General features: G+C 45.4%; 1 pseudogene; it reads right to left on the bottom strand.

Moving 5' to 3' along the window:
* Window positions 1–15657: 15657 nt before the first annotated feature.
* LOC132821013 (U2 spliceosomal RNA) lies at window positions 15658–15826 on the bottom strand (annotated as a pseudogene).
* Window positions 15827–23768: the final 7942 nt, after the last annotated feature.

Here is a 23768-nt window from a genome sequence, read left to right as displayed (position 1 = left end):
TCTAAATTTATGAGGTTAGAACTGATCAGTTGGAAGTCTTTCAGGTATTAACAGAGAAAGACAGGGTAGATAAGAATAAACTATTTCCACTTGCTGGAGATTTTTTAATATATTCATGGGACATTGTTGTTATTGGCCCGGTCAGCATTTCACGTCATAGAAAAAAGAACATCGAACAATACAGCACAGAACAGGCCCTTCGCCCACGATATTGTGCCGAACATTTGTCCTGGCTTAAGCACCTATCCACGTACCTATCCAACGGCCGCTTAAAGGTCACCAATGATTCAGACTGCCACTCCCACAGGCAGCGCATTCCATGCCCCCACCATTCTCGGGGTAAAGAACCTACCCCTGACATCCCTCCTATACCTTCCACCCTTCACCTTAAATTTATGTCCCCCTGTAACACTCTGTTGTACCCGAGGAAAAAGTCTCTGACTGTCTACTCTATCTATTCCCCTGATCATCTTATAAACCTCTATCAAGTCACCCCTCATCCTTCGCCGTTCCAATGAGAAAAGGCCTAGCATTCTCAACCTATCTTCGTACGACCTATTCTCCATTCCAGGCAACAGCCTGGTAAATCTCCTCTGCACCCTCTCCAAAGCTTCCACATATTTCTTAAAATGAGGCGACCAGAACTGCACACAGTACTCCAAATGTGGCCTTACCGAGGTCCTTACAGCTGCAACATCACCTCACGACTCTTGAATTCAATCCCTCTGCTAATGAACGCTAATACACCATAGGCCTTCTTACAAGCTCTATCCACCTGAGTGGCAAATTTCAAAGAGCTATGAATATAGACCCCACGATCCCTCTGCTCCTCCACCTTACTACGAACCCTACCATTAACCCTGTATTCCGCATTCTTATTTGTCCTTCCAAAATGGATAACCTCACACTTGACAGGGTTGAACTCCATCTGCCATTCCTCAGCCTAGCTCTGCATCATATCTAAGTCCCTTTGCAGCCGACAACAGCCCTCCTCACTATCCACAACTCCACCAATCTTCGTATCGTCAGCAAATTTACTGACCCACCCTCCAACTCCCTCTTCCAAGTCATTAATAAAAATTACAAACAGCAAAGGACCCAGAACTGATCCCTGCGGAACTCCACTTGTAACTGGGCTCCAGGTTGAATATTTACCATCTACCACCACTCTCTGACTTCGACCAGTTAGCCAGTTCTCTATCCAACTGGCTGAATTTCCCACTATCCCATGCCTCCTGACTTTCTGCATAAGCCTACCATGGGGAACCTTATCAAATGCCTTACTAAAGTCCATGTACACTACATCCACTGCTCTACCCTCATCCACATGCTTGGTCACCTCATCAAAGAATTCAATAAGACTTGTAAGGCAAGACCTAATGCTCACAAATCTGTGCTGGCTGTCCCTAATCAAGCAGTGTCTTTCCAGATACTCATAAATCCTATCCCTCAGTACCCTTTCCATTACTTTGCCTACCACAGAAGTAATACTAACTGGCTTGTAATTCCTAGGGTTATCCCTATTCCCTTTTTTGAAGAGGGGCACAACATTCGCCACTCTCCAGTCCCCTGGTACCACCCCCGTTGACAGTGAAGAATAAAAGATCATTGCCAACGGCTCTGCAATTTCCTTTCTTGCTTCCCACATAATCCTAGGATATATCCCGTCAGGCCCGGGGGAATTGTCTATCCTCAAGTTTTTCAAAATGCCCAACACATCTTCCTTCCTAACAAGTATCTCCTCTAGCTTACCAGTCTGTTTCATACTCTCCTCTTCAACAATACGGTCCCTCTCATTTGTAAATACTGAAGAAAAGTACTCATTCAAGACCTCTCCTATCTCTTCCGACTCAATACACAGTCTCCCACTACGGTCCTTGATCAGACCTACCCTCGTTCTCGTCATTCTCATGTTTCTCACATACGCATAAAAGGCCTTGGGGTTATCCTTGATCCTACCCGCCAAATATTTTTCATGCCCTCTCTTAGCTCTCCTAATCCCTTTCTTCAGCTCCCTCCTGGCTATCCTGTATCCCTCCAACTCTCTGTCTGAACCTTGTTTCCTCAACCTTATGTAAGCCTCCTTCTTCCTCTTTACAAGTCATTCAACCTCCCTCGTCAACCAAGGTTCCCTCACACAACCATCTCTTTCCTGCCTGACAGGTACATACATATCAAGGACACGTCATATCTGTTCCTTGAAAAAGTTCCACATTTCAACGACAATCTTCTCTGACAGCCTATGCTCCCAATATATGGTCCTCAGATTCTGTCTTGCAGCATCGTATTTACCCTTCCCCCAATTGTAAAACCTGCCCTGTTACACGCACCTATCTCTCTCCATAACCAAGGTGAAAGTCACAGAATTGTGGTCACCATCACCAAAATGCTCACCCACTAACAAGCCCATCACTTGTCCCGGTTCATTACCAAGTACCAAATCCAATATGGCCTCCCCTCTGGTCAGACAATCTACATACTGAGTTAGAAAAGCTTCCTGGACACACTGCACAAACACTGCCCTGTCCAATCTACTTGATCTAAAGAGCTTCCAATCAATATTTGGGAAGTTGAAATCGCCCAATCTGTTTCTCCACATCTCTGCCCCTATTTCTGACTTCAGCCCATACTACCTCCAAAGGCAGATCCCCCTCGAACTGCCTTTCTGCAGCCGTTATACCATTTCTAATTAGCAACGCCACCCCCCGCTCCTTTTTTACCACCCTCCCTAATCTTACTGAAACATCTGTAACCAGGAACCCCCAACAATCATTCCTGTCCCTCTTCTATCCACGTTTCCGTGATGGCTACAACATCGTAGTCCCAAGTACTGATCCACGCCTTAAGTTCACCCACCTTATTTCTGACACTCCTTGCGTTGAAATATACACACTTGAACCCATCTCTGTGTCCGCAAGTATTCCCTGTCAGTGCTGCCTTCTCCACAGCCTCCCTACATTCTTGGACATCTGAAAAACAGCTAACTTACTTGCTGGACTACAAGTCCGGATCCCACCCCCCTGCCAAATTAGTTTAAACCCCCCTGAAGAGTGCTAGCAAACCTACCCCCAGGATATTGGTGCCCTTCTGGTTCAGGTGCAACCCATCCTGCTTTTACAGGTCCCACTTTCCCCAGAATGCAGTCCAATTGTCCAAATACCTGAAGCCTTCCCTCCTACACCATCCTTGCAGTCACGTGTTCAACTGCACTCTCTCCCTATTCCTTGCCTCATTGTCACATGGCACCGGCAACAACCCAGAGATGACGACTCTGAATGTCCTCGCTTTTACCCGGGGAAAAAGTCTCTGATTGTCTACTCTATCTATTCCCCTGATCATCTTATAAACCTCTATCAAGTCACCCCTCATCCTTTGCCGTTCCAATGAGAAAAGGCCTAGCACTCTCAGCCTATCCTCATATGACCTATTCTCCATTCCCCAGGCAACATCCTGGTAAATCTCCTCTGCACCCTCTCCAAAGCTTCCACATATTTCTTAAAAATGAGGCGACCAGAACTTCACACAGTACTCCAAATGTGGCCTTACCAAGCTCCTGTACAGCTGCAACATCACCTCATGACTCTTGAATTCAATCCCTCTGGTAATGAATGCTAATACACCTTCTTACAAGCTCTATCCACCTGAGTGGCAACTTTTAAAGAGCTATGAATATAGGCCCCAAGATCCCTCTGCTCCTCCACCTTACTACGAACCCTACCTTAACCCTGTATTCCGCATCCTTATTTGTCCTTCCAAAATGGATAACCTCACACTCGACAGGGTTGAACTCCATCTGCCACTCCTCAGCCCAGCTCTGCATCATATCTAAGACCCTTTGCAGCCGACAACAGCCTTTGCAGCCTCACTACCCACAACTCCACCAATCTTCGTATCGTTTGCAAATTTATTGACCCACCCTCCGACTCCCTCTTCCAAGTCATTAATAAAAATTACAAACAGCAGAGGACCCAGAACTGATCCCTGCGGAACTCCACTTGTAACTGGGCTCCAGGCTGAATATTTACCATCTACCACCACTCTCTGACTTCGACCGGTTAGCCAGTTCTCTATCCGACTGGCCAAACTTCCCACTATCCCATGCATCCTGAATTTCCGCATAAGCCTACCATGGGGAACCTTATCAAATGCCTTTCATCGAGGTACATAAAATTAAGAGAGGTATATACAGAGGATACACAAAGGAACTTTTCCCTTGATGAAAGGATCAATAACCAGGGGGCATCGACCTTAGAGTCACGGAGATGTACAGCACAGAAACAGACATAAAACATAGAACACAGAACAATACAGGGCAGTACAGGCCATTTGGCCCATGATGTTGCGTGAACCTGAGGTACCGACCTGAAGCCCATCAAACCTCCACTATTCAATCATCATTCATATATTTATCCAATGACCATTTAAATGCCCTTAAAGTTGGCGAGTCTACTACTGCTGCAGGCAGTGTGTTCCACACCCCTACTACTCTCTGAGTAAAGAACCTACCTCTGACATCTGCCCTATGTCTATCACCCCTCAATTTAAAGCTATGTCGCCTTGTGCTAGCCATCACCATCAAAGGAAAAAGACTCTCACTGTCCACCCTGTTTAATCCTCTGAACATCTTGTATATCTCTATTAAGTCATCTTTTAATCTTCTTCTCTCAAACAAATACAACCTCAAGCCCCTCACCTTTCCTCATGAGACCTTCCCTTCATCCCAGACAAAATCCTGGGAAATCTCCTCTGTGCCCTTTCCAAAGCTTCCACATCATTCCTCTAATGCGGCAACCAGAGCTAAGTGCAATACTTCAAGTTTCGTACAGCTGCAGCATGACCTCACAGCCCCAAAACTCAATCCCTCTACCAATAAAAGCTAACACACTGTACACCTTAACAATCCTATCAACCTGGATGGCAACTTTCAGGGATCTATGCACATGGACACCAAGATCTCTCTACAAATCCACACGACCAGGAAGCTTACCATTAGCCCAGTGCTCTGTATTCCTGTTACTCCTTTCAAAGTGAATCATTTCACACTTTTCTGCATTAAACTCCATTTGTCACCTCTCCGCTCAATTCTGCAGCTTAGCTATGTCCCTCTATAGCCTGCAACATCCTTCCACACTGTCCACAACTCCACCCAGTTTAGTATCATCCACAAATTTACTAACCAATCCTTCTACTCACTCATCCAGGTCATTTATAAAAATGACTAAAAGCAGTAACCTTTTGGTCCAACTTACCCATGCTGACCAGATATCCTAAATTAATCACGTCCCATTTGACAGCACTTGGCCCATATTCCTGTGAACCCTTCCTATTCATATACCCATCCAGATGCCTTTTACATGCTGTAATTGTACCAGCCTCCAGTACTTCCTCTGGCAGCTCATTCCACACATGCACCACGCTCCGCATGAAAACGTTGTCCCTTAGGTCCCTTTTATATCTTTCACCTCTCATCCTAAACCTATGCCCTCTAGTTCTGGACACCCCGACCCCAGGAAAAATACTTTATCTATTTACCCTATCCATGCCCCTCGTGATTTTATAAACCTCTGTAAGGTCACCCTTCAGCCTCTGAGACTCCAGGGAAAACAGCCCCAGCCTATCAGCCTCTCCCTATAGTTCAAATCCTCCAACTCTGGCAATATTCTGGTAAATCTTTTCTGAACCCTTCCAAATTTCATAACATCTTTCCGATAGGAGGGAGACCTGAATTGTGCACAATATTCCAAAAGTGGCCTTAGGTAAGGGGCAGTATGTTCAGTGGGGATGTGAGGAATATTTTTCACTCAGATTGCAGGAGGAAACTGGGACTCACTACCTAGCAGGATGGTAGAGAGACAGAAATCCGTATAATTTTTCAGAATTATCTAGATGTACACTTGCATTGCCAACCCATACGAGGCAATGGGCCAAGTGCTGGAAAATGGGATTAGAATAGTTAGGTGTTTTCTTTTCAAGAGCACAGACTCAATGGGCTGAAGAGACATACACAGAACATAGAACTCAGAACTTTGCAGCGCAATACAGGCCCTTCAGTCCTCAATGTTGCACCAGCCTGTGAAATTAATCTGATGCCCATCTAACCTATACCATTCCATTACTACCCATATATATGTGCAATACTCATCTGAATGCCCTTAACGTTTTTTGAGTCTACTACTGTTGCAGGCAGGCTGTTCCACACCCTTACTACTCTCTGAGTAAAGAAACTACTGCTGATATCTGTCCTAATCTATCACCCCTCAATTTAAAGCTATGTCCCTTCGCGTTAGCCTTCACCATCTGAGGAAAAAGGCTCTCACTGTCCACCCTATCTAACGCGCTGATTATCTTCTATGTCTCAATTAAGTCACCTCTCAACCTTTTTCTCTTTAACAAAAACAGCCTCAGTTCCCTCAGCCTTTCCTTGTAAGACTTTCCTTCAATACCAGGCAACATCCTAGTAAATCTCCTCTGAACTCTCCTCCATACCCTTATCGGTGTCTTGGACAGCTGATGCATGACATCGTGGCTTCAAAACTCAATCCCCCTACCAATAAATGCCAACACACCATATGCCTTCTTATCAAACTGGGTTACAACTTTCAGGGATTTACACACCTGGACACTCAGGTCTCTCTGTTCATTTACACTTTCAACATTTTTACCATTAGCCCAATACTCTGCATTCCTGTTGCTTCTTCCGAAGTGAACCTTCCGCATTAAACACCATTCGCCACCTCTCAGCCCAGCTCTGCAGTTTATCGATGTCCCTCTGTAACCCACAATATCCTTCGGCACTATCCACAACTCTGCCTACCTTCGTGTCATCTACAAATTTACTAACCCATCCTTCTTCATCCACATCCGGATCATTTATAAAAATGGCTAACAGCAGTGGTCCCAAAACAGATCCTTGTGGCACACCACTAGTAACTGAGCTCCAGAACGAACATTTCCCATCAGCCACCACTCTCTGACTTCTTTCAGCTAGCTAATTTCTGATCCAAACTGTTAAAGCCTCTTCAATCCCGAAACTCCTTATGTTGTGCAGTAGCCTACCATGTGGAACCTTATCAAATGCCTTCCTGAAGTCCAAATACACCACATCAACCGCTTTACCTTCATCCACCTGTTTTGTCACCTTCTCAATAAGGTGGATGAAGGTAAAGCGGTTGATGTGGTGTATTTGGACTTCAGGAAGGCCCTTCACAAAACCATGCTGACTATCTCTAATCAAATTATTCCTTTCCAGATGATTATAAATCCTATCTCTTACAACTTTTCCAACACCTTATCCACAACTGAAGTCAGGCTCACTGCCCTATAAATACCAGGCTTGTCCAGACTCCCCTTCTTGAAGAAGGAAACAACATTGGCTATCTTCCAGTCTTCTGGCACTACTCCAGTCAACAATGATGACAATAAAGATCAAAGCAAAAGGTTCTGCATCTCCTCACTGGCTTCCCAGAGAATCTGAGTATAAATCCCATCCAGGCAAGGGGGGGGTCTTATCTGTTTACAGATTTTTCAAAATGGTTAAAACCTCCTCTTTGTTGACCTCAATCCCATCTAATCAGGTAGCCTGTATCTCCGTATTCTCACTAACATTACCCTTTTCCATTGTAAGGACTGAAAAAAAGCGCTTCCTCTATCCCCTCAGATTCCACAAATAACTTCCCACTACTATCTTTGATGGGCCCTAATCTTAATAAACCATGGCTCCCTTGCTCGACCACTTCCTTCCTGTCTGACAGGCACATACTTATACAGTAGCTGTTCCTTGAATAAGCTCCACATTTCAAGTGTGTCCATCCTGTGCAGTTTCCTTCCCCATCCGATGCATCCTAAATCTTGCCGAATCGCATCATAATTACCTTTCCTCCAATTATACCTCCTTCCCTGCAGTATATACTTATCCTGCCCATTGCTATTGTGAACGTAATTGAACTGTGGTCACTATCTCCAAGGAGACCTCTTCTCTGTGCAGGAGAACATTGTGACTCTCTGACAAGTTTAGATTTGACACTGTTAGACTGATGCATGCAAATATCAACACCATTACTTTTACAAATACTAAAGTGAAATGTGTCTGTTTTTCAGTAAGTCAGTACTCACCAGATTATGTCAGACCAACACTGTTGAGTTTGGTGCAATTTTGGCGAGTGGCTGAAGATCGAGGGCAGTCTGACAGAAGTGTCTCATTGTCCGTCCATTCAGGGACCTCAGTCCCCATGAGCACACTACTGCCTTGACACAGGCACTGTGACTCCACAAAGGAGCTGAGCACAGACCACGCTGCTGTTTTCCAAATCCAAGTGAAGACCATACACTGTTTTCCAGCTGTCACTGAACTGTCTCCTGTCTGCCAGAGCTTTGAGAATTTCTAGGTACTAACAGAGAAGTTCTGTGCTCTGAAAAAATAAGCATTGAATCATAACAAATCACAAGAATAACTCACATTATTTACTGATGAGCATTTATCGAATTAATCGCAGAACTGGCATACCCGCATATAAACCGGCCCATTAAATCCTCATTTATAGCTAATCCGAGAATCTTGACCCTTACCTGGGCCTGGAGAGAGTGACCTACAGCCTGCAGCCAAATGACACAAAGTGCTTCCACCAGCCAACACAATGGCAAACATAGTCATTCATTATTCGGTCTGAATGTGACATAATTCAGAAAAACCAACATGAATGTCTTATGGCAATTAGTGCTCGATATTGGGGAGGAGATGCTCTAGTGATATGATTGCTAGATTGATTTGGAGATGCCAGTGTTGGACTGGGGAGTCCAACACCTGATGAAGGAGCGACACTCCGAAAGCTAATGTGCTTCCAATTAAACCTGTTGGAGTATAACCTGGAGTTGTGTGCTTTTTAACTATTGTTAGACTGTTAATCCAAAGACCCAGGTAATATCCCAGGGACCTACATAGAACATAGGACATAGAAAAATATAGCACAGTACAGGCCCTTTGGCCTTCGATGTTGCGCCGATTCAAGCCCACCTCACCTACACTAGCCCACTATCTTCCATATGCCTATCCAATGCCCGTTTAAATGCCCATAAAGAGGGAAAGTCCACCACTGCTACTGGCAGGGCATTCCATGAACTCACGACTCGCTGAGTAAAGAATCTACCCCTAACATCTGTCCTATACCTACCACCCCTTAATTTAAAGCTATGCCCCCTCATAATAGCTGACTCCATACGTGGAAAAAGGTTCTCATGGTCAACCCTATTTAAATCCCTAATCATATTGTACACCTCTATCAAGTCACCCTTAAACCTTCTTTTCTCCAATGAAAACAGCCCCAAGTGCCTCAGCCTTTCCTCATACGATCTTCCTACCATACCAGGCAACATCCTGGTAAACCTCCTCTCCACCCGTTCCAGTGCCTCCACATCCTTCCTATAGTATGGCGACCAAAACTGCACACAATACTCCAGATGTGTCCGCACCAGAGTCTTATACAACTACAACATGACTTCAGGACTCCGGAACTCAATTCCTCTACCAATGAAAGCCAGTACACCATGTGCCTTCTTCACAGCACTATTTATCTGGGTGGCAATTTTCAGAGATCTGTGTACATGGACACCAAGATCCCTCTGTTCAACCACACTACCAAGTATCTGACCATTAGCCCAGTACCCTATCTTCTTGTTACTCTTACCAAAATGAATCACTTCACACTTACCTGCATTGAACTCCATTTGCCACCTTTCTGCCCAGCTCTGCAACTTATCTATATCCCTCTGTAACCTGCCACATCCTTCCTCACTGTCAACAACTCCACCAACTTTCGTATCATCCGCAAACTTGCTCACCCAACCTTCTAGCCTCTCCTCCAGGTCATTTATAAAAATGACAAACAGCAATGGTCCCAAAACAGATCCTTGCGGAACACCACTAGTAACTGCACTCCAAGATGAACCTTTACCATCAACTACGACCCTCTGTCTTCTTCCAGCCAGCCAATTCCTAATCCAAACCTCTAATGCACCATCAATGCCATACCTCCGTATTTTTTGCAGTAGCCTACCATGGGGAACCTTATCAAACGCCTTATTAAAATCCATATACACCACATCTACCACTTTTCCCTCGTCTACCTCCTTAGTCACCTTCTCAAAGAATTCAATAAGGTTTGTGAGGCACGACCTGCCCTTCTCAAAACCATGCTGACTGTCCTTGATCACATTATTCCTATCCAGATGTTCATAAATCCTATCCCTTACAATTCTCTCTAAGACTTTGCCCACAACAGAAGTGAGACTCACCGGCCTAAAGTTACTAGGGTTATCACTACTCCCCTTCTTGAACAAGGGAACCACATTTGCCATCCTCCAGTCTTCTGGCACTATTCCTGCAGACAACGAGGACATAAAAATCAAGGCCAACGGCTCTGCAATCTCTCCCTTGCTTCCCAGAGAATCCTAGGATAAATGCCATCAGGCCCAGGGGATTTATCTATTTTCAGCCTTTCCAGAATTTCCAACACCTCTTCCCTACATATCTCAAAGCCATCCATTCTAATTAATTGTGACTCAATATTCACATCGGCAACAATGTCCTGTTCCTGAGTGAATACTGACGAAAAGTATTCATTCAGTGTCTCCCCAATCTCTTCAGCCTCCACACGCAACTTCCCACTACTATCCTTGACTGGACCTATTCCTACCCTAGTCATTCTTTTATTCCTGACATACCTATAGAAAGCCTTTGGGTTTTCCCTAATCCTATCAAGGACTTTTCATGTCCCCTCCTTGCTGCTCTTAGCTCTCTCTTTAGATCCTTCCTGGCTACCTTACAACTCTCAATCGCTCCAATTGAACCTTCACGCCTCATCTTTACATAAGCTGCCCTCTTCCCTTTAACAAGGGATTCCAATTCCTTATTAAACCACGGCTCCCTCACACGACCCTTTCCTCCCTGCCTGACAGGTACATACTTATCAAGGACACTCAATAGTTGCTCCTTGAACAAGCTCCACATATCGACTGCAGCCTTCCCTTGAAGCCTACTTTTCCAAGCCACGCATCCTAAGCCATGCCTCACCGCATCATAATTTCCCTGCCCCCAGCTCTAACTCTTGACCTGCAGTGCACACTTATCCCTCTCCATCACTAGAGTAAAAGTCACCGAATTGTGGTCACTGTCCCCAAAGTGCTCACCTACCTCCAATTCTAACACCTGGACTGGTTCGTCACCCAGAACCAAATCCAGTATGGCCTCACCTCTTGTTGGTCTGTCTACATATTATGTCAGGAAACCCTCCTGCACACATTGGACAAACACTGACCCATCTAACATACTAGAACTATAGCTTTCCCAGTTAATATCTGGAAAGTTAAAGTCCCCCATAACAACTACCCTATTACTTTCACTCTTCTCCTGAATCATCCTCGCAATCCTTTCTTCTACGTCTCTAGGACTATTAGGAGGCCTGTAGAAAACTCCTAACAGGGTGACCTCACCTTTCCTATTTCTAACCTCAGCCCAAACTACCTCAGATGGCGAGTCTTCATCCATCGTCCTTTCCACCGCTATAATACTATCTTTGACAAGCAATGCCACACCTCCCCCTCTTTTACCCCCACCTCTGACCCTACTAAAACATTTAAACCCTGGGACCTACAACAGCCAATCCTGTCCCTGTTCTACCCATGTCTCCGTAATAGCCACAACATCGAAATCCCAGGTACCAACCCACGCTGCAAGTTCACCCACCTTATTTCGTATACTTCTCACATTGAAGTATACACACTTCAAGCCACTTTCCTGTTTACAGGCACCCTCCTTCGAGTTTGATGCCATGTTCCTAACCTCCCTACACTCCAGGTCCTGCACCCTAAAGCTACAGTCTAGGTTCCCATGCCCTTGCAGAGTTAGTTTAAACCCCCCCAAAGAGCACTAGCAAACCTCCCCCCAAGGATACTGGGGCCCCTCAGGTTCACGTGTAGACCATCCTGTTTATAGAGGTCCCACCTTCCCCAGAAAGAACCCCAGTTATCCAGGTACCGGAATCCCTCCCTCCTGCACCATCCCTGTAGCCACGCATTTAACTGCTCTCTCTGCCTATTCCTCGTCTCTCTATCACGTGGTACGGGTAACAAACCAGAGACAACAACTCTGTTTGTTCTAACTCTGAGCTTCCAACCTAGCTCCCTGAAAGCCTGCCTAACATCCTCATCCCTCTTCCTACCAATGTCGTTGGTGCCAATGAGGACCACGACTTCAGGCTGCTCTCCCTCCCCCTTAAGGACCCGGAAATCACGATCAGAGACATCACGTACCCTTGCACCTGGGAGGCAACATACCAAATGTGAGTCTCTCTCGCCCCCACAAAACCACCTATCTGTGCCCCGAACTATCGAGTCCCCAAAACCTATTGCTCTGCTCTTCTCCACTCTTCCCTTCTGAGCAACAGGGACAGGCTCCATGCCAGAGGCCTGAACCCCATTGCTCACCCATGGTAAGTCGTCCCCCCCACAAGTATCCAAAACGGTATACTTGTTCTTGAGGGGAACAGCCGCAGGGGGTCTCTCCACTAGATGCTTCCTCCCAGTCCCCCTCACTGTCACCCATCTGTCCGCAATCTTTGGAGTTACTACTTCCCTAAAGCTCCGATCTATGACCCCCTCTGCCTCCCGAATGATCCTGAGTTCATCCAACTCCAGCTCCTGGACCCTAACACGGTCTTGGAGGAGCTGGAGATGGGTGCACTTACTGACTTGAATCCGACCATGGCAGATGGTGGAATTTGAATCCAATGAAAATAGTCATAGAGATGTACAGCATGGAAACAGACCCTTCGGTCCAACCCATCCATGCCCACCACATGTCCTGACCCAATCTAGTCCCACTGCCAGCACCCACCCCTTATCCCTCCAAACCCTTCCTATTCATATACACATCCAGATGCCTTTTAAATGACTCGACCACTTTCTCTGATAGCTCATCCATACACATACCACCTTCAGTGTTAAAAAGTTGCCCCTTAGGTCTCTTTTATATCTTTCCCCTCTCACCCTAAACCTATGCCCTCTAGTTCTGGGCTCCGCCACCCCAGGGAAAAGACTTGGTGTATTTATCCCTCATGCCCCTCATGATTTTATAAACCTCTATAAGGTCACCCCTCAGCCTCCGACGGTCTAGGGAAAACAGCCCCAGCCTGTTTTCTCTCAATCTCTCCTTATAGCTGGTCTCCTTCCACTCGGAAAAATGTTGTGAAACTTGAAAGGGTTCAGAAAAGATTGACAAGGATGTTGCCAGGGATGGAGGATTTAGAATCATAGAGATGTACAGCATGGAAACAGACCCTTCGGTCCACCCGTCCACGCCGACCAGATATCCCAATCCACTCTAGTCCCACCTGCCAGCACCCGGCCCATATCCCTCCAAACCCTTCCTATTCATATACCCATTCAAATGCCTCTTAAATGTTACAATTGTACCAGCCTCCACCACATTCTCTGGCAGCTCATTCCATACACATACCACCCTCTGCGTGAAAAAGTTGCCCCTTAGGTCTCTTTTATATCTTTCCCCTCTCACCCTAAACCTATGCCCTCTAGTTCTGGACTCCGCGACTCCAGGGAAAAGACTTTGCCTATTTATCCTATCATAATTTTGTAGACCTCTATAAGGTCACCCCTCAGCCTCCGACACTCCAGGGAAAACAGCCCCAGCCTGTTCAGCCTCTCCCTATAGCTCAGATACTCCAAGCCTGGCAACATCCTTGTAAATCTTTTCTGAACCCTTTCAAGTTTCACAACACCTTTCCGATAGGAAGGAGACCAGAATTGCACGCAATATTCCAACAGTGGCCTGACCAATATCCTGTACAGCCACAACATGACCTCCCAACTCCTATACCAATACTCTGACCAAGAAAGGAAAGCATACCAAACGCCTTCTTCACTATCCAATCTACCTCCGTCTCCACTTTCAAGGAGGTATGAACCTGCACGCCAAGGTCTCTTTGTTCAGCAACACTCCCTAGGACCTTACCATTAAGTGTATAAGTCCTGCTAAGATTTGTTTTCCCAAAATGCAGAATTAAGAGAAAATCTAGGAGTAAGAGTCTGTCAATGATCATGAATCCATTGTTGGGGAGAACATATTTGTTCACTGATGTCCTTCAGGGGAGGCAACTGCCATCCTGATCTGGCCTGGTCTACATGTGACTCCAGACCCACAACAAGCTGCTTGGCTCTCAACTGCTTCTGGGCAATTAGGAATGGGAAATAAATGCTGACCTGTGCCTTCATCTCATGACTACAAACAAATTGATTTTGTTTAAATTTCCGATGATAAGGAGGGAGAGTACATCAGGTTAGTGTAGTTGATGAGTGAACATGGATTTCATAATTCCAGATTCCAGCATCCGCAGTAATTTGCTTTTATACCTTTATGGATTTCATAATGACTGACAATTTGAACATCAGAAATCTCCAAACTTACTGAATCAAACAGAGTGATCACATGATTTTAAACTGGATCAGGAAAAGGAAACAAACAGAAGTGTTAAACAGACTAGGTGCTCTTGGGTTAATACCTTCAAATCCCACCCTGAAGTCCCGTTTGATTCACTGCTGTCCCCAAGGAATGGGAATCTGCGTTCTTACCTGGGTGAATCCAGCCTCTCGGGGTCGTGGTTAATAATAAAGTCTCAGACCCATTGTTCACGCAGTTTAAAACTCCAGGATCTTGGACAAGTTAGAAAGGAAGGAATATTAATATACTGTAAATAATTAATGAATTATTGTAAGATTATTATTGCATTCCTTTCTGAATTTCGACAGTACCTGTTTAGGATCTTTCTGCAAACACAACAGGAGCTTGTTCCTTGAACAGAAGAACCCGTGATTCCAGGAGTGTAGGCCCAGGAGACAGGACCATTCGGAGGCTGATGCTCCATCGTGTGGATCCATCATTGTGGCTCACACAGGGTCCAGAGGTTAATCCAGAGCGGGCTGTGCCCGGGGAAGCCAGCAAACACCAACACTAACAGCCGCCAGGATGACACTGAGATCCGGCACCCCATAGTCTGACCCGATCGCACAGATCACAGTCAAGAGTGTGGTGCTGGAAAAGCACAGCACCCCAGGGTGTAAAATCTTCATCACTGGAGGTCACTTAAGGGCTTATGCCCGAAACGACAGTTTTCTTGCTCCTCGGAGGCTGCCTGACCTGCTGTTCTTTTCCAGCGCCACTCTAATCGTAACACAAAGGGATCCAATCGAGCACCACGCCCAACAACTGAATAAACCTCACCCCCCCCCCCTCCCCGATTTTGTTTCAAAATATTAACATGCTGTTAGCATAATGTTCATGGGGGAGGGGGAGGGGGGGGGTGGGGAGACGGATAGATTTGCACCAGCACCAAACTGGATTCTGAATAACCGTCACTGGGTTTGAAACACTGCTTTGTTTGTGCAAATGCTGGCAGATTTGCTGAGTTTCTCCAGCAATTTGTGGTTTTGTGAGCGCACGTGGTAGGTATGTTTTGTGCAAAATTTGGGGTTTGAGTTGTAGACCGACGCAAAGACAAATGAAGCACCCTTACAAACTTTAAAACGAAAGTTCACACACGCAGGCAAAGCACCAAAAAACCTGAGCTATAGCCATGTTCTTAGATTTATAGATGAGGGTGCACCGTGCCCGGAGGTACTGCAATACCAGGTCCATGCGTGGAGTGGACAGAGCAAGCCCCTATTCCATCTTTTATCTCAAAAATCCACTTTGTTCATAAAATCATTTATAAGTACATACAGAGATTCTAAATTTGTTCTGCACATTCTTTGCAGAGAAAATCAAATGACGCATTCCTCAAAACATCCCTGCTGTTGCAAAAACAAAGGTATTTCCTACTCATACAGGAAACAATTTATGTCCATTTCAATGCAACAAGAGTCTGCTAACTGAACAGACCATCATAAAGCCCTCAGACAGCGGTTTTTCCCCACTGCATCTTGTCAGTAGCTGCCCTAGTCCCAAACTTTAGTTTGTCCCTCTTGATGTTGTTTTGAACTTTGGAAAGCACCAGTCTGCAACACTCGGTCAAGGTCAGCTCCTTATCACTGGAAAACCAACAAGTTTCAGAGAGACTACAAAGCAAGTCGATGATTTGCCAGGCATTTATATTTGTCTCAAAGTGTGTCCCGGGCAACAGCCCATGGAGCGCAGAGTCCTGTGTCAATGAATTGTTTGGGACAAATCTTGACATCTCTCTCCAGATCATCTTTGCAAAGGCACATTTGAAGAGATCCCTTCACCCCAGCCTCCCACCCCCATCGCTGGCAGCCACTTTGAGGGCAGTATACAATGGTGCAGATATTCCAAGTGTACATGAAGGATCTAATGCATAGTGCCCTTCTCACCACCAGCCAAACTGTGCCTTGCTGCATAGGTGTTCTGCTAAATGATTTTTTTAACTGTCTGCTCAGGAAACTATCCACAGGATCAACCCTCTCAAGATGCTATGTGCTGACCCCTGCCTGATGGACTTGTGTTCAAGACTGTTTTTCTTAAAAGCCTTTGCTGGAGGAACAGCTGATACAAATTGTCCAACTACTTGGAATGTTCTGCAGAAACAAGATCAGACTTATCCTTCACAACATAAATTCTTTACAATGCAGATAGAGGCCTCTCAGCCAGTTAATTCTGCACTGACCCCTCAAAGGGCATCCCATCCAAACCCTGTGCCCCACATTATCTCCGTATCCCAGCTATTAACCATGACTAATCCACATAGCCTTCGCATCCCTGGACAGCCAATCTACCCAACCTGCACATCTTTTTATTGAGTGGAACCCACACAGACACAGGGGAAATGTGCAAACTCTATACAGCCAGTCAACCAAGGCTGGTATCAAACACAGGTCCCTGGTGTTGTCGGGTAGCAGAGCTAACCATGGTGCCAGCCCTGCACCAGGGTGAAAGGAACTTCAGTACCTTGTTATATTTAGTGTTTGTGAACCAAAGGTCTGCACACAGCTTGATGCAGACACACACAAAGGTGGCCATTAGCAGGAGGATGTGTGTTCCCCCATTTGGGGGTACAGTGGCTCCGTGGTTAGCTCTGCTGCCTCACAGCACCAGGGACCCATGTCTGCTGGGTTTCCTCTGGGTGCTCCAGTTTCCTCCCACAATCCAAAGATGTGCAGGTTAGGTGAATCGGCCATGCTATATTGCCCATCATGTTCAGGAATGTGCTGTTGGTCAAGGGAGAAATGATTGATCAGCCCAGTTCCCATAGTCCCCTGGGATTTATCCAATGATAAATGCTTTGGATGTAGGCATAGGTGGATGGGTTAATAAGTTTGCAGATGACACTAAAGTCAGTGGGGTAATGGACAGTGCGGAAGAATGTTGCAGGGGCACTCGGATAAACTGCAGAATTGGACTGAGAGATGGTAAATGGAGTTCAATGCAGGAATGTGAAGTGATTCACTTTGGGAAGAATAACAGGAAGGCAGAATACTGGGTCAATGGAAAGATTCTTGATAGTGTAAATGAGCAGCGTGATCTCGGTGTCCATGTACATAGATCCCTGACAGTTGCCGCCCAGGTTGATAGTACCTTTAAGGTGGCACACAGTTTTATTGGTCGAGGGACTGCGTTCCGGACCCATGATGTCATGCATCAACTGAACAACACGCTAGTGGGGCCTCACTTGGAGTATTGTGTACAGTTCTGGTTACCCCATTAGAGGAAGGATTTGGAAGCATTGGAAAAGGTGCAGAGGAGATTTACCAGGATGTTGCCCGGTCTGGAGGAAAGGTGTTATGAGGAAGGGCTGGAGGACTTGGGTCTGTTCTCAGACAGCCGCAACATGACCTCCCAACTCCTGTACTCAACACTCTGATCAATAAAGGAAAGCATACCAAATGCCTTCTTCACGATCCTATCTACCTGCAACTCCACTTTCAAGGAGCTATGAACCTGCACTCCAAGGTCTCTTTGTTCAGCAACACTCCCTAGGACCTTACCATTAAGTGTATAAATCCTGCTAAGATTTGCTTTCCCAAAATGCAGCACCTCACATTTATCTGAATTAAACTCCATCTGCCACTTCTCAGCCCATTGGCCCATCTGGTCCAGATCCTGTTGTAATCTGAGGTAACCCTCTTCGCTGTCCACTACACCTCCAATTTTGGTGTCATTTGCAAACTTACTAACTGTACCTCTTATGCTCGCATCCAAATCATTTACGTAAATGACAAAAAGTAGAGGACCCAGCACCGATCCTTGTGGCACTCCAATGGTTACAGGCTTCCAGACTGAAAAACAACCCTCCACCACCACCCTCTGTCTTCTACCTTTAAGCCAGTTCTGTATCCAAATGGCTAGTTTTCCCTGTATTCCATGAGATCTAATCTTGCTCATCAGTCTCCCATGGGGAACCTTGTCGAACGCCTTACTGAAGTCCATATAGATCACATCTACTGTTCTGCCCTCATCAATCTTCTTTGTTACTTCTTCAAAAAATTCAATCAAGTTTGTGAGACATGATTTCCCACGCACAAGGCCATGTTGACTATCCCGAATCAGTCCTTGCCTTTCCAAATACGTGTACATCCTGTCCCTCAGGATTCCCTCCAACAACTTGCCCACCACTGAGGTTAGGCTCACCGGTCTATAGTTCCCTGGCTTGTCTTTACCGCCTTTCTTAAACAGTGGCATCACGTTTGCTAACCTTCAGTCTTCTGGCACCTCACCTGTGATTATCGATGATACAAAAACCTCAGCAAGCGGCCCAGCAATCACTTCTCTACCTTTCCACAGAGTTCTCGGGTACACCTGATCAGGTCCTGGGGATTTATCCATCTCTGACCGTTTCAAGAGATTCAGCACTTTCTCCTCTGTAATCTGGACATTTTGCAAGATGTCACCATCTATTTCCCTACAGTCTATATCTTCCATATCCTTTTGCACAGTAAATACTGATGCAAAACATTCATTTAGTATCTCCCTCATTCTCTGTGGCTCCACACAATGACCGCCTTGCTGATCTTTGAGGGGCCCTATTCTCTCCCTAGTTACCCTTTTGTCCTTAATATATTTGTAAAAACCCTTTGGATTCTACTTAATTATATTTGCCAAAGCTATCTCATGTCGCCTTTTTGCCCTCCTGATTTCCCTCTTAAGTATACTCCTACTTCCCTTATAATCTTCTGTGGATTCACTTGATCTATCCTGTCTGTACCTTACTAATGCTTCCTTCTTTTTCTTAACCAAACCCTCAGTTTCTTTAGCCATCCAGCATTCCCTATACCTACCAGCCTTCCCTTTAACCCTGACAGGAATATAGTTTCTCTGGATTCTTGTTATCTCATTTCTGAAGGCTTCCCATTTTCCAGCTGTCCCTTTACCTACAAACATCTGCCTCCAATCAGCTTTCGAAAGTTCTTGCATAATACCATCAAAATTGGCCCTTCTCTAATTTAGAACTTCAACTTTTAGATCTGGTCTATCCTTTTCCATCACTATTTTAAAACGAATAGAATTATGGTCACTGGCCCCAAAGTGCTCCCCCACTGACACCTCAGTCTCCTACCCTGCCTTATTTCCTATGAGTGGGTCAAGTTTTCCACATACTGAATCAGAAAATTGTCTTGTATGCACTTAAGAAATTCCTCTCTGTCTAAACCTTTAACACTATGGCAGTCCCAGTCGATGTTTGGAAAGTTAAAATCCCCTACCATAACTACCCCATTATTCTTACAGATAGCTGAGATCTCCTTACAAATCTGTTTCTCAATTTCCCTCTGACTATTAGGGGGTCTATAATACAATCCCAATAAGGTGATCATACATTCTTATCTCTCAGTTCCACCCAAATAACTTCCCTGGATGTATTTCTGGGAATATCCTCCCTCAGCACAGCTGTAATGCTATCCCTTATCAAACATGCCACTCCCCCTCCTCTCTTGCCTCCCCTTCTATCCTTCCTGTAGCATTTGTATCCTGGATCATTAAGCTGCCGTCCTGCCCATCCCAGAGCCATGTTTCCGTAATTGCTATGATATCCCAGTCCCATGTTCCTAACCATGTCCTGAGTTCATCTGCCTTCCCTGTTAGGCCCCTTGCATTGAAATAAATGCAGTTTAATTTATGAGTCCTACCTTGTCCCTGCCTGCCTTGACTGTTTGACTCACTTCTGTTCTCAACTGTACCAGTCTCAGATTGATCTCTTTCCTCGCGATCTCCCTGGGTCCCAACCCCCCACCTTACTAGTCTTAATCCTCCTAAGCAGTTCTAGCAAATTTCCCTGCCAGTATATTAATCCCCTTCCAATTTAGGTGCAATCCGTCCTTTTTGTACAGGTCACTTCTACCCCAAAAGAGATTCCAATGATCCAAAAATGAGAATCCTTCTCTCATACACCAGCTCCTCAGCCATGCATCCTCATCTCCTGCTCTATCCTCCTATTCCTGCCCTCACTAGCTCGTAGCACTGGGAGTAATCCAGATATTACTACCCTTGAGGACCTCTTTTTTAAAGTTCTGCCTCTTTGTAATCTCCCTTCAGAATCTCAACCTTTTCCCTTCCGATAGAACATAGAACATTACAGTGCAGTACAGGCCCTTCAGCACTCGATGTTGCGCCGCCATGCAATACTAATCTGAAGCCCATTCCGCCTACACTATTCCATGTACGTTCATATGCCTGTCCAATGACGACTTAAATGCACTTAAAGTTGGCAAATCTACTACCGATGCAGGCAAAGCATTCCATACCCTTACTACTCTGAGTAAAGAAACTACCTCTGACATCTGTCTTATACCTATCTCCCCTCACTTTTAAAAGTTGTGTCTCCTCAGGTTTGCCGTCCCCACACTTGGAAAAAGGCTCTCCCTATCCACCCTATCTAACCCTCTGATTATCTTGTATGTCTCTATTAAGTCACCTCTCAACCTTCTTCTCTCTAACGAGAACAGTCTCAAAGCCCTCAGCCTTTCCTCGTAAGACATTCCTTCCATACCAGGCAACATCCTTGTAAATCTCCTCTGCACCCTTTCCAGGGTGCTGAGGGAGGATATTCCCAGGAGAAATAGGTATATCGTTGGTTCCAATGTGGACAATGACCTCTTGCTGGCCCCTCTCTCCTGTGAGAACATTCTGCAACCTTTCTGAGACATCCTTGATCCTGGCACCAGGGAAACAACACACCATTTTGCTTTTTCTCTGCTGGCCACAGAAACGTCTGTCTGTACCTCGGAATACAGAATCCCCTAACACATCTCTTGGAAGCCGACATACCCCTCGTTGCATTAGAGCCGTCTCAACACCAGAAACTTGGCTGTTCGCGCTACGTTCCCCTGAGAATCCATCACCCCCTACATTTCATTAGGGACATTTAAGTGACTGCTGGACATGCACATGGATAGCAGTGCAATGAAGGGTGCATAGGTTAAGTTATTATATTTTATATTAGGATTAATCCTCAGCACAACATCGTGAACCAAAGGGCCTGTTCTGCACTGTATTGTTCTATATTCCGTGTGCTAATATGACATTGCTGCTGCCTTGAGTTACCTTGTATCCTGAGGCCAGTTCAAACTTGTTGCAGATGCTCATGAGTCTGCTCTTGGAGGCACAGTACTTATATGGCCAGCAGTGTTCACTTCCGTTTCCGATCAATAGTAACCCTGGGATAGTGATTGGGAGGTGGGCTTCAATGATGCTGAGTCAAAGAAGGTGGTGCTGAGAAACCATAGACGGTCAGGCAGCATCCAAGGAGCAGGAGAATCGACATGTTGAGTATTAGCTCTTCATCAGCTTATGCTCAAAACGTTGATTCTCCTACTGCCCGGATGCTGCCTGACCAGCTTTTCCAGCACCACACTCTTCGACTCTGATCTCCAGCATCTGCAGTCTTCACTTTCGCCCCCTCTAATGATGCAACCATCAAATGCCAAAGGTCAACATATCGTCTATTGTTCTAAGATGATCATGGCCTGGCACATGTGTGGGACAAATGCTACTTGTCACTTGTCATCACAAATCTAGGGCTATCGTTCAGGTCTTGCTGACTTTGGACATGCACTACTCCAATACCTGAGGATTCGCGAAAGGTGCTGAACAACGTGCAGTCATTGGTGGTCTTTGGAGATAGCATTTTCCTGGGTGGCAACATCAGTGTGCCTTGTGACGCAGAGTCACATAACATGGAAACAGACCCTTCGGCCCAACTTGTCCATGCTCACCAGGTTTCTTGAAATGAACTCAAGTCATAGAGTCCTACAGCACGGAGACATGTCTTTTGGCCCAAATTGGTCTATGCTGACCAAAATGTTTGCCCTCCATAACCCGATTTCCCTGCACTTGACCCATATCCTTCTAATCCTTTCCTATCCATGTGTTTGTCTAAATGCCTTTTAAATGTTATTAATGTATATGCCTCCACCACTTCCGCTGGCAGCTCATTCCATATGCATATCACCCTCTGTGCAAGAAAGTTGCCTCTCAGGTTCTCTTTTATGCCCTCTTGTCCTCCATTCTCCAACCCTGGGAAAAAGACTGAGCGCATTTACCCTGTCCATGCCTCTCATAATCTTATACACCTCTAAAAGGTTCCCCCCTCAGTCTCCTATGCTCTACAATAAACATTCTAGCTTGTTCAACCTCTCCCTAAAACTCAGACCATGGGAGTCCAGACAATATCCTTGTAAATTTCTTCTGCATTCTTTCTAGATTAGTAACATCCTTCCTAGAACAAGGTGACCAAAACTGAACGCAATACTCCAAGCGTGGTCTCACCAACATCCTGGATAACAGCAACATAACTTCCCAACTTCTATACTCAATGACCTGATTGATGAGGGCCAGTGTGCCAAAAGCCTTCATTATTGCCCTGTCTACCTGGGACACCACTTTCAGAGAACTGTGAACCTGAACTCCAAGGTCCCTCTGTTCCATGACACTCCTTAAGGCCCGACCATTCACCATGAAATTCCTACCTTGACTTGACTTTCCAAAATGCAAGACCACACACTTATTCATACTAAACTCCATAAACTCCCCAGCTGGTCAAGGTCTTGCTGCAATTTCTGATTACCTTCCTCACTGTCCACAATGCTGCCTAGTTTAGTGCCAAAGGCAAATTAATGAATGCCTTGGACATTCTCATCCAAATCATTGATATAGGTAACAAACAGCAATGGACTCAACACTGACCCCTGAGGTACTCCACTACTCACAAGCCTCCATTCTGACAAGCATCCTTCTACTATTACCCTCTGCGTCCTATCATCAAACCAATTTTGTATCCAGTTTGCCAGCTTATTTTGGATTCCATGTAATTTAGCCTTCAAGAGCAGCCTGCCATGTAGAACCTTATTAAAGGCCTACTGTAATACATATAGACTATGTTCATTGCCCTGCCCACATCAACCTTGCTGGTCACTTCATCAAAAAACTCTAACAAATCTGTGAGGCATGATCTCCCACTCACAAAGAAACTAGTCCCATTTGCCTATATTTGGCCCATATTCCTCTAAGCCTATGCTAACTATGTAGCTGTCGAAATTCCTTCTAAATGTTGTAATTGTACTCACCCGTACTACTTTCTCTAGCCGCTTGTTCAATGCACATACACCCTTTATCTACTGCCCCTCATGATTTTATAAACCTCGACCATGTCACCCCTACGTCTCTGCCAATTCAGCCTCTCCTTATAACTCAAACACTCCAGTCTCGGTAGCACCTTTGTAAATCTGTTTTCGTCTCCGCCGCAATATTCCCAATTCCT

Source organism: Hemiscyllium ocellatum, chromosome 1 (assembly GCF_020745735.1).
Source record: "Hemiscyllium ocellatum isolate sHemOce1 chromosome 1, sHemOce1.pat.X.cur, whole genome shotgun sequence".
In the NCBI taxonomy this organism is placed as follows: Eukaryota; Metazoa; Chordata; class Chondrichthyes; order Orectolobiformes; family Hemiscylliidae; genus Hemiscyllium; species Hemiscyllium ocellatum.
This window is presented reverse-complemented; position numbering and strand designations above follow the sequence as displayed.